Source organism: Ruditapes philippinarum, unplaced genomic scaffold, assembly GCF_026571515.1.
Source record: "Ruditapes philippinarum isolate M1 unplaced genomic scaffold, ASM2657151v2 ctg882_1_1_1_1, whole genome shotgun sequence".
In the NCBI taxonomy this organism is placed as follows: domain Eukaryota; kingdom Metazoa; phylum Mollusca; class Bivalvia; order Venerida; family Veneridae; genus Ruditapes; species Ruditapes philippinarum.
The window spans coordinates 56,581-69,669 of NW_026854959.1; the positions used below are offsets into that span (position 1 = coordinate 56,581).

The window sequence follows — 13,089 nt, forward strand, 5'->3', positions numbered from 1 at the left end:
AAGATTTAAACCAGTTGAAAGTTGTTTAAACTGTTATAAATGAAAGTATGAAAAATAACCTTAATGATTCTGTGCTGTTAAACTAATAAATCTGAATAGTAGCAAGCCCTGTTTTAATCTATATGAACAAAAATAAAGATCTAATAATTCAAGATGGCTGCCACTTAAAACAAAGAAAAGATATTAATTAATCTTAATTAATTCTGTAAAAAATAATTACTTAAATTACTTACAAATTTATCAAAAATGTTTCAGTGAATTTAGATAATCTCTAAGGTTCATTTAAATGCCAAAGTGCCTAAAATAAATTAAATAATTAATTAATTAACCTTAGAGAGCTTTTAGAGATCTTACTTTTCCAAAAATTAGCAGCAGAATGACAAAACTGTTTGAGATGCTTGTATAAATGGACTTCTGAATCCCAGAGGGAGCTAGCATCTACCTACAGGTGGCACTGTATGTAACAACTTATCTGATTGGTCAAATTACAGCCAACCAGAGCTTACTTAACAAATGCTCTAGGCTTATCAGTTCTTTACATAACTATTCTAAAAATAGATTATGATTCATGGAAAATTTTGCAACAGTATCAATTGACCATGATCACAAAAATAATAAAGTGATAAACTTTATCAAAAATATTCTAAACAATAAAACTAGAAACTAATATCAACTAAACATATTTACAAACATATATAAATGCTAAATCAGTAACTTGTATCTCACTAAATTTAAAGGCCAGTGTAATTAAAAGTAGAACCATTCTCTATATGTTGTATATAAAGAGTCTTAGGCCATGCTAAGTAACTGTTAATGAGTGTATCAATAAGTTCTACAAACTATAATCAACATTAAACTAATGAATGATAAGAATGAAATGTCTATAAAACAATACAATATTCAATATGATTAAACTTTAAAATAAACTTAAATCTAAGTTAAAGTTTAAAGACTTTAATATTTCTTGAAAAATATTCCTTAAGATTATACATGTTATACTTCTTGAGTAATATTATGCAATATTATATAATAATTATATAACCTGTTGTAGTTGGAATCCAACTTTACAACACATTCAATAATATCATTCCATCAAAGATCATAGAAATTGATGCCCTTAGATCGAAATATTGTGTAATAACATTTGAAAATAAAACTACATCTTTTTGAGAAGGAAAAATATCTTAGTATTTATATTGATGGTCTAAAGGTTTGAAGTCTGGATGACAATATTTTGAAATGAGGAGCTTTTGTTTCAATTTGTTTTGTTTTTTGTTAGATTTAAGTCACATTACAACACACTAAAAGTGTTATGGCAACTTTCCAGCTTAGCTAGTTGGAGGACACTCCGAGAAGACTTTAGGTGCTCCTCTGTGCATTATTTGAGACACAAACCTGAGTAGCACCACAGAAATTCCGTAACCTAAGCTGGATAGCTTCCCCACATGGAAGAATCCAAAGTCCCTGGAAGGATTCAAACCCACAGTGGTGAAAGGCAAATAGTTTGAAATATGAAGTGGCGGATAGCTTCCTTCACAGTTAAAATAAATTCTTTATATTAAACTGATATTTTTAAACTTATCATTGTGACATAGAAATCGAATAATTATAGAATGCTTAGTTTATAATTATACTCAACAAAAGTTTTTGCTCTTACATAAATTCATGTTAATTATCTATTGGAAAGTGCCATTTGAAATTGCTTTGAGTCTGTTTATTTTTAACATACCCCATTCTTTTATTTATTTACCAGCATTTTCAATTTTCATAATTCTTGAATAAACATACTGCACCATCAAGGAATGTTATCTTATAATTTGTAAAAATTGTCCTTGAATGGCAAAAAAAATGCTTGCTGCATAATTCTTTATTTACTTTCCATTTACAATTAACAACAGAGAAATTTTATTTAATTAAATTTCTGGAAACCTGCCACTTTAAATACAACAGGCAATTTGTTGTTCTTACATATTTTGTTTTGTTTAACAGTCCTGACATCTTAATGATGAAAATTAGCAAAAAAAATAATTTATACACCTTAGCTTTTCAGTGTGATTATTTGCTGATGCGTTTACAATGCTGGTATACAGCCTTCGTTTTCAAAAACCAGGAAACCAAAATAATAAAACGAGATCGAACATCGCATAGCTTCAATTAACGACACAAAAGATTTATATTTTGCAATTCAGTAGATGGCGCTGTTTTTTTTATTCTCGAAAATTGACTTTCACGCTTTAACCATGTTCGGTATTTTTCCCGATTTCCTGATGAAATGTAAAACCCTCCCATCCACACGATTGAGCTAACGACAAAACAAACGTCAATGATTAGCTGCTAGTCGATCGCGGAGCATGTTCTCGGCCCGTCCCATTGTCAAGTAACGTGAAATTATTTGCACTTGATTGAAACACTGTTTACCTGTGCTAAACGACTAGAGATAAACCTATTTGGGTGATATCATATGGATCAGTAGAAGTTACACTTTGCCAGTTTTATAAATTTTGATAACGGACAGATAGTGTTCAGTTAAATAAGGACGTAAAAATGCGTATTAAAAAGGAGTAACATCTATGGGTATATAATTAACTCAAATGACTAAATTATATGGTTTCGGAATACAAGCAGTTTTCTGACTTACATTCAGATTCGGGTAATTGAGTTTTGTGAATAGTGAATAATGTATGTTTGTCATAAGGCCTGCAGCAAGAAATTGAAATTAAAGAATTGAAGTAGGCGTTTAGAAATTTTACGTTTTATCTTGAAAACAATAAGTGATTACAAATCAGACGGACTACGTGTCATGAAATATGTTCAAGGCTCTTGAGTGCACTCGTGAATTATCAATCCGATAGTCGAGTACTGAAAATATTTCATAATTGTATGTTTATAAGATCTTGGATGTTTATTTAGTGAAATTGTGATTGATTTTGGTGGCAGTCTGTGGCTGAAATTCGATATATTTGATGCGGAGTAATTTAAAGGTAGCGTGTAATTAGGGCCGCCTTTTTGAAATAAAGTTAACAGTTTAAACCAGTAATACAGCCTCCATGATTGTGACAAATGCTTTTCGGAAATTGAATTTCTAGGATTGACATTCTGTTATATACGAATAATTCTTGAGTGTGATATTTCTAATTTGTGTTTTTCTGGAATATATTTCACATAAGAAGGGAGCTGACTTCAGGTAATATTCTCATGTTTTTTAGCATCATAATGTTATAAATTAATGTTATATGAAAATCCAATAAAGAACTGCAGCCATTGTAAATAATCAAGAAAGTGTCACCTAAAAACAGAAGATCTTTGATTTAAAGCTGTCATGCCGACCGATGAAAAAAAAAAGGTTAAATATAAAAACTGTAGAAAGATAATTAAAAGGGTTAAAAAATGCATGGTAAATATTCAGGACCAATGGAAGGCTTTGCATGGTTTATTTGTAATATTATTTATTTACTATTCCCTCATCATATTTCTGTTTTTCCTGAATAATATTTTATTGCATAATTATATGAACATACATCATTCATACATAAACACATGTCTACACAATATACAAATGGGTTGGGCCAAAAATTTCTGTTATATTGTAAGACATGATTGTGCTTTTATGGATGCCATAAACTAGATAAAATCACTTATTTTGTTCACATGACAAATTTTGTTGTTGTTGTTTTTTAACAGTTTCTAAATATTAATAAAAAATTTCATGGATCTGGAGACAATTGCTGCTTTAAGTGTTTAATCAGAAACCAGGTGGACAAAGAATTAAAATATTTCATAAAAATAAGTGATTGTTAGTATTTTACTAGTTCAATATTGACTCAAAGTCTGCATTTTAACTTTGTAGACAGAAAAGCTTAATATTGCCCAATTTTAGCATATAACGTTAAATATTATCTTGTTAGTATTCTGATGTAAGTGTAAATAAATGGCGAAACTTAAAATGGTGGTATGCAAGATACTGCCATTTCTACCTTATCTTTACCTTGTACATGTACTATAAATATGATGTTTCTTTATGATATTGTTAACTTTTTGGTTAAAAAAATAAAGAATATCGATCACAAAATGCTTTACCTCATTCCAAACTTTCATTTTATTCCAAATATGGTCAGTACATAAATATACATGTAATATAAAGGCCAAAGCATCACTTTTAAATTCAATTTGAAGATGGATTTTTATTACATGTTTTGCAGTAGATTACTGAATTATAACGGTTAATTATATTCTGATAATTTCACAGTAATGATTACCAAATATAATTTCACAGTAGCCGAACTATATTTGGCGTAAAAATAAAATATTTATCATTAATGAATGTTTTTTTCAGCGGAAATGTAGTCAATCATAATAAAAAATGTACGTGATAACTGTAGTTCGTAAATATTTACGAACGTTGTGCTGAAAAAACATCTAAAATCTAAAAATAATCATGGAATAATATTTTGCTTCAACATTGTGACGTCATTATTTGATGACGTCATGAAGATAAGAGCATGGCGTTACGCGGCAAAAATCAGTAAAATGGTGTAAAAATCGTTAAAAAATCATGAAATAAACAGAAAATTTGTTTGTTTTACATGTAAGATCAAATAATATTTCACTCGTGAACCCCAGCTATTATATTTTCACTCGTGGCTACGCCACTCGTGGAAAATATTGCATCTGGTGTTCACTCGGTGAAATATTTTTCGATCTTACACTGAAACAAACAAATATCCTCTATATAAATTGTTTTAAAAATGTACCAGTATCAGGTCCATTTGTGCTAAAAAAAATTTAAATATAAATTTTAATAATAATATGTGAAGGTACAAAATTAATGTGATATTAACATTATGGTATAAAATGTATTTACCCTGACTTATGCTTTTATATAACAAATATCCAGGATCGGAAATTTGATCATGCAATTCTTAAAAATTTCTTTTTTTTTAAGGCTTTTAATAACGATGTAATAAAGAATGGGAACACATTTGTTGAGCCCTATATCTTATTCTGTCTTTGTCAGGTGATTTAGCATACAATTTATTTTTAAATACAATTTTATTTTTTTTAAGCGAGATGGTAAATTTCGATTCTAAAATAGCGTTTAAACAATATTTTGATATTTAATGTTTATATTTTTTATTGTAAATTAGCGTGATATGGATATCATATGGACATGTATATTTTTAATATCAGTTCTATCATTATTTTTTGTAACTTTTTCTTTTCTTTAGTATATGGCAAAGAAGTTAATTTTTCGGCTTTTTACATAATGACGAGACACGTTGATAGAGATTAACACGAAGGGGTCATTGTACACGGAGACATACTCATGTTGCAGTTTGAATGTGTTACCATTCAATTGAAACATTATTTTTTAAATGGGTCGGCCCGCCAACTGTTTGTTAAAGCTGTTATTGACGCGAAGGTACGGGAAAGATTGATTTCTGTTTAAATACTCGTATTACAAATAACTCGATGACACTTTTTGTAACGTCTTTTAATTCATCCACTTCACATTGTCATTAAGGATTATTCATTATAAAGTGGGCTTCTCTTATATGTTGACAATTTTAAGCGACTCATTCAGTAAAAATAGAAAGAAAACATTGTGTCGTATTTTAATTTTTCTGAAAATGAACCAGCAGGGTTTTTTTTGTGTTATTATTTTTTGTATTGAGGGTGTCAGTTCGTTTTAACATTGCAGAATTATTACCCTCATTTTAATTTTTGTTTACACATTTTCAATGTGTATGAAAGAAGTGCATTGTTGATTTTCGAGGCCATTTAACGAAATGTGTTTTAAATATTGTTGCCTAGTAATTATTATACCTTAAAAAGATAGCAGAAAACTCAAAAATTATACAAACCATTATTTATTTCATAAGATAAAATAATGTAATTTTAATTCTGAATAACCAAAATTTCATATATATATATTAACTTATTATACAGGCATTTTAATAGTTTTCATTTTTTTCTGCGTAGTATTTAATATATATTCAAATTATCTGGATGATTTTTTGTTTGTTGTTTTTTTATTGTTGTTTTTTTTCTGATTAAAATTCATTTATGTTGTTCTTTTTCTGATTAAAATTCATTTATGTTAAATACTTTTTAATGCTAGTCTGTTCCAAGAAATGACTGAATTTATGTATATACAAGATAATTCTAACAATATCTCAAGTGTGGAGAATTGGATACATATATTATAGGATGTAATATAATTTATTGTTTTATATAAACAAGTATAGTGACAAAAATAACTACTGAAAGATAATATGGGAGGAATCAATGAAAACATTGGAACAAGAAATTAGTTAAAATTTTATTTAATTCCAACTACCGGTAGATTCGGGTATGCACTACCTTTTTCCAAAGTAAAAAAATATAAGAATTTGACCCTGAAAGTACATTAAATCAGCGTGACCTTATTCAAATGTTTCTAAATATAGATTCTTGTTCTAAAAATAGTATATTAATAAAGTATAGTAAAAATCTGCTGGCTGGGACAGATTGTATCCATACCACCAGTGCAGACCAAGACCAGTCATCTAATCAAAAAATTGGTCTGTTGGGTTTGCTATTTAGTCAGTAAATGTTTTGAAATTTTCCCTAAAAAAGATAAATGGTTTCATTCCACATTGAAAGATTGACAAGTTCGTTTAATAAGATATTTAGGGGTGGTGAAGGTTAAATACATCAATGTTTGGAACAAGTTAAATGCAAGAACATTTGAAATCATTAAACTTTTTAAATAAGCAAAAAAATGTTGAAAAATTAGCAAAATTCACTATTTTGCAGGCTGTTTTAATATTGCATGCATGTATTCCGATATAAAACTGCCTATATGTAATGTCACTTTTCATTGGATAATAGAGATGTTTTTATTATTTATATACACAGCTGCCATTAAAGTATGGAGTTATTTATTTTATTTCTTTCTCAAATAAAGTAATTAGGTTGTTAGCTGTGTATAAACAGTTGTTTGCAATACAATCTGAGGTGCCATATAAGCTAACAACTGTTAATACTAAACCATATAAAATGACTGTCAGACATCTTTATAAATAATTTTGTAATGTCACTTTTCATTGGATAATCATGACAGTTATATAGCTATATATACACGGTTTAGAAATCACACTTTTTTCCATAAAAAAGAAAGTTGACTGTACTATAAATTCATTATAAATATTCCTGACATGTTATATGAAAATATATAAACAGTTGTTTGCAATATAACCCTTGCAGCAAACAACTATTTCTATAGGGCCATATAACCAGGTGTCAAAAATCTTTATATCTAATGATATAAAGGAATACATAACAGTTATAATACAGAAGAAAACAGAAAATTTCTATTTATTATGGTACACACTGCGGACATCATGCGATTTATGTATTTTCAAAAATATTTTTTTAAGCTTAATTATTATTATAACTATCTCTTACATTATTAGTCCCCTACCGGTTTACCGGAGGGGACTTTAGGTTTACCCTCCGTCCGTCTGTCCGTCCGTCCGTCTGTCCGTCCGTCTGTCCGTCTGTCAGTCCGTCAGTCCGTCCGTCCACAAAACTGGATCCCGCCATAACTTGAAAAGTACTGAAAATATTTTTATGAAACTTGGTATATGGATAGATGGCAGTATGGTGATTATGCACGTCTTTTTCTTTTCTTCCTATGTTGAAAATTCTGGTTGCTATGGCAACAAATAGGCTGAAAATATGGCAAATTTTACACATAAACTGGATCCAGTGATAACGCAAAAAGTGCTGGAAATATTTTTATGAAACTTGACATATGGGTAGATGGCAGTCTTGAGATTATGCACGTCTTTTTCTTTTCTTCCTATGTTGAAAATTCTGGTTGCTATGGCAACAAATAGGCTGAAAATATGGCAAATTTTACACATAAACTGGATCCAGTGATAAAGCAAAAAGTACTGGAAATATTTTTATGAAACTTGACATATGGGTAGATGGCAGTCTTGAGATTATGCACGTCTTTTTCTTTTCTTCCTATGTTGAAAATTCTGGTTGCTATGGCAACACATAGACTGAAAATATGGCAAATTTTACACATAAACTGAATCCAGTGATAACTCAAAAAGTACTGGAAATATTTTTATGAAACTTGACATATGGGTAGATGGCAGTCTTGAGATTATGCATGTCTTATCTGTTCTTCCTTTTTTGAAAAAATATCAGTTGCCTTGGCAACAAATAGGCTTAAAAAATGGCAAATATAACAATATTTGTGATAAGTCAAAAAGAGCTGAAAATTTTTATGAAATTGCATCTTTAATTCAAGAGTAATCTCCTGTTTAAGAATTTTGCTTTTAAAATGTTATATTTTGGTAACAGGGATGTTTCAAATATTAACTTTAGAGTGTCCTTCAGTCCGTCTGTCTGTCTGTCTGTTCATAAAAACTGTTTCCTGTGATCACTTTTAAAGAACTTTTCCAACAAATTTACTTAAAATAGAGAAAAATTGAAACATTAGTGAATGGCCCTTCAGAATGTTGATGGGGTTCTCACCGGTAGGGGACTTATGGATTGCTTGCAATACTATGATAATTGCTTGTTATAAAAGGGATGCTTGAATAAATTTGAATTTCTTGCATGAAACATTTATATCAGCGTTATATTTTATTTTGCCGCCAAATGACTTTGATTTTGTGATTTGATGTCATGTCACTTGTGTAATTATATAGTGTTATTTTTTTGGTGTGAAAAAGGAAAATAAGTAAAAAAAAAAATAAATCAGTTGTTAAGTTGCCGGAATATTAATGTTTGCTAAAAACATCAAAAAGATTATATGATTCAAAATTTACAAGTACTTATTAAAATCAGTCATAAAAATTGTTAAATAGGTCACCAATATTTCTTTAATCTGTACTTTTATCATCTGTGTTTTGTTTTTAAGATTTAAAAGTACTAGACATGTCATTGATGATTACATTTATAATATCCAAATAGTTTTATCATATTTTGTCAGGTGTGGGGTGTACACGGATAAAAACAGGGGTCAGATTTTGATCTTATATAGGCTCAAATATTTGTACAATATTACGACAGGTAATTGAGAACACAAACCCCGAGATAAGGCCATATGGCATTAAAGGCATCGAAGGTCGTTAATTCAACCTAGGCGATTTTGTCAGGTATTTAAATTAACTCAAGATATTTCTTATTTTTTGTCGCAATTTTATTTTTTTTAATTTTATTGTTTTACAATTAATTTTCTTATCGCAGGTGTTGATTTTTTTGAAAGAATTTCAATTGAAACAGTTCAGTTTTATTCACAAGGTCAAAGAGTAAAACGATTCGATTTTTTTTAAGCCAAAAAATTGAAAAATGCGAATGCAAATATGCACCATGCATAAGTCTTTCATGTTGTAAATCGATTTACCATTTTATAGATATTAACCTTTAGCCTTCAAGCAGCACCTGAAATTTTGCGACCTGACTATAGCCCAAGATCACTCAATAAGTACTTATATTAATTTTGATATTTTCTCAACAAATGATGAGCAGCCTGCATTTAAGTTCACTGGTGTGTCCGGTAGGTTAATGTTGTTGATTTTAAATTGCTTGCTCGTCACTGCTGTAGGTTTGAATCCCACCAGAGACTGTGAATTCTTTCATGTGAGGAATTTAATTGGCCAGCATACGGAATGGAACGTTGGTGGTTCAACTCAGGTGACTGCTTGTGCCTGAAATAATGGTGACATAAAATGACAACTGAAGTCTTCCTCCCCATTGAAGCTGTGCGAAGATATCTCGTTAGACAACAACAAAAAAGCAGACAGTATACTGTTAAAATGTTAATAAATCTTATTTCAATGTATTTTGCTATTGAAATACCTTAAATTAACAATGGAATAATTTGTAATCAAAACAGGAAAAGTCCATTATACAATTATTATTATTATACAATTATTATTAGACTCAATCCAAAAAGCAGTGAAGTGAAACATATTATTAAATTGATTTTCAAAAAAAATTAAAAGTTTATGAATTAAACTCTTGATATATGGAAAATTATTTTAGTTATGAACTAAAAAAAGAAAATAACCTGAAAGTAGGAGAATTTTAAGAATGTTACGTAATGGTAAAGGCGATGGCTGGCTGCTTCTTATTATATTCATAATCAAAGTTTTACTGTCTAAAAATGATTAAAGATTTAAAAAAAATATTAAAGTTGAGACACTTGTTAACGAAATCCCTCATTTTTTTATGCGTTAACTCGAGTGATTTTCATAACAATGATTGTCATCTTCTCCAGAAAAAGCTCGAAGACAGCTTTATTTTTAGAACATTGTGTCAGATTATTACGCAGTTTTAAATGTCAAACCTCTCGTGTAATTTTGGCAGAAGATGATGTAGTAGCTGTGGCAAAAATAAAAAAGACAAGTTCGAACATGATCGGCAAATCTTGCATAATTGTACATCGTACAAAAAGTGTCCGAGTTAATGTAAAAAAAATATAACGCCTGTTGTCTTTGGTATTCATGAAAAATAAGGGTGTTTTTTTATCGAAAAGAAAATGTTTAGTTTCCGAAACCTAATGAGCTGTTTGAAAAGTTTCGGTTTTTCGATGCATCACAGAAAATGTGGCCGCAAGTGAATACTGTCTTTTGAAATTTCTTGAAAAGTAATTTAGTAATTACTGCATAAATGATATTAATAAGATTGATGTGATTGGTTAACATAATAAAACGTTCTAAAATTTTTGTTGTTGTCAGTAGCGATTTTGTTTGAACCAAAGAATTTTGGGTAAAAAAACAAAAGCAGCAAAATTTTCAATTCAGAGTAACACAATTTGATGTTGTTAGAATTTGTAAAGTGACACTTGTGGTTTTTCAAACACAAGACAGGTGCCTCTAGTGAAAGCTTTAAGGAATGATTGGAATTTGCATGCAATTTTCTTGTTTTTTTGGTCTTTGTTTTTGTACTTCTTCACAAGTGATGTGAACAGCCTTATTGAGCCTTATTTGGTCAGTGTTTTAATTATTTTCATGATCTGGTATACATTTTTGATTACAAAATGAAACAAATTGAAACTTTCTCCATAATATAACTGATTGTTTTTGCAAGAATATACTATGTTGAACATTCTTTAAGTTATATTCAAAATATAATTATAGAAAGTTCCTTCTGAAATTCATCAGGGGTGACCTTTTTTAGCTTTTTCAAGATATTCCGAAGTCCGAATTGAAAGAGATATAAACATACGATAATCACCGTCCTTGGATTATTTTTATAACATTTTTACACATAGGATGCAGACAACCCTGTAGCCAATCAGAAGACAGGATCATGAATGCATTGACAAGACAATGCATTTAGTGATTTAAGAGCTTTTCATTGGTTGGCAAAAAGTGTTGGATGCACAAAAAAGTCATGTAATTTTTCATGCAAAAGAACAAACCAATCTTTTGTTAGCTAATTTGAACTTGCATATTCATAGATTTGAAATATGTTTATCAATGTAAATACTTAAGTCTAAGGGAGGTCCACTTAATGTGGGGTCCATTATGTCTCTTCCTTAATTTTGTTGTCACAACAGTATTGTTTAGTGTTATGTGGCGGGTTTTGTGTTATGTGGCGGCTGTAAAAATTCTCCCCACTTTGGTAGATACAGGTATGAGTAACTTGGAAAAGATAAATTGATATCATAATGTCATCTAGAAAACAGGATGACATTAGGGTCGTAAAATGTGAGTAAAGATTGATAAAAACTAGCAAACTTTACCACAATCTGTTTGCATAACACAGACAGGATGTTGCTAAAGTCCCGCAAGAATTTCAATAAAGTTGAATAAAATGAATAACGTAAACCAAAAGCAAACACTTTAAAATGGTACTAATCTCCCCTATAACAAAACATGGGTACTTTGCCCTCGAGTTTCAAGTACTTAAAAACAATAACTGTTAAGAAACGGGAACATATGTACCTTTTTAATTAAAGATATGATAGTTTATTATGCAAATTGAGAATTTTTTTACCAATGTGCTGCCATTTATAGTAAAAAGATTTCATCGTTTCTATGTTAACCAATAGTTGGTTTGAACATTTTGAATTGCTGAACTTCTTAAATGGAATTGTTCATGTAACATTGTTTGGAATGTCAATCTGAAAACTTATAAATAAGTAAGCTTACAGTATAGAGTCTGATCAGAGTGCATGGGCGCGCAGGCTTACCTGGCTTGATACTGCTGGCAAGGTTTAAATCACTTTCGATTCCAGCAGGATTTAGACTCATTAATCATTTTATTTGTTCAATTTTTAACGTGTTTAATTTTCATTTTATAGCTTGAAAAGTATGCTTCTTTTTAAACTTTCCATCAGTTAGACAAGTTCACTTGTTATTTTTAATTTTCATGGTATATGTCCCGAATGACCAAAAGTATGTTGTCTGGTTTTTTAAAATGACTTGACTTTCTGAACATTGAAGTACGATATTAACTCATTTTCTGTTAAAAAAAATAATCATTACCTTTTATGTATACTTTATACAATTCAGTGTTTTGGCTCAACAAATAGCCGTGACAAAGCATTATTTAAATTTTCTGGTGATATTTTATTGATTGATTTTAAGATATAATGTTGAATTCTTTCAGTGTTGAAATATTGGACTATCCTTTATTGTAATATAATCATCTATTAAAAACTGTCTAATGGGGGAGTCCTTTCATTCACGATGTGTCAATTTATTATAATATGAAATTTATACCTTTTAACACATTAGTATTGAAAACATTTTAAAAGGGTACTTCAACTTATAAAACTGATGTTTCAATGGTATGATTATTAAAAAGTTTTCAATTTTTGAGTGTCTATATATTCCTACTGATATCCGGCCTCATTTTATATCTAAAGGTAATCAATTACACAAAACTACATGTATAACTAAAATATATAAAATGTTTGAAAATATCATTGAAAGTAATAAATTTAACTCTTTCTTGCCTTCTCTTAAATGAGAAAATACGGTTTATTTTTTGTTAATTATGATTACTATTTCATAATTAAGATTTAATGGTTTGTCTTTTAGTTGACCCAGTGATTCCAGTCTTAAGTGGCGGAGA

The 13,089-nt window shown here is 29.5% G+C and overlaps 1 long non-coding RNA gene across 1 annotated transcript in view; it reads left to right on the forward strand.

Moving 5' to 3' along the window:
• Positions 1-2,321: 2,321 nt before the first annotated feature.
• LOC132741619 (uncharacterized) overlaps positions 2,322-13,089 on the forward strand; it is a 76,903-nt gene continuing 66,135 nt past the window's right edge. Inside the window, exon 1 of the long non-coding RNA XR_009627306.1 lies at positions 2,322-3,184. This is a non-coding gene — a long non-coding RNA (uncharacterized LOC132741619). The remainder of the gene's footprint in view (positions 3,185-13,089) is intronic.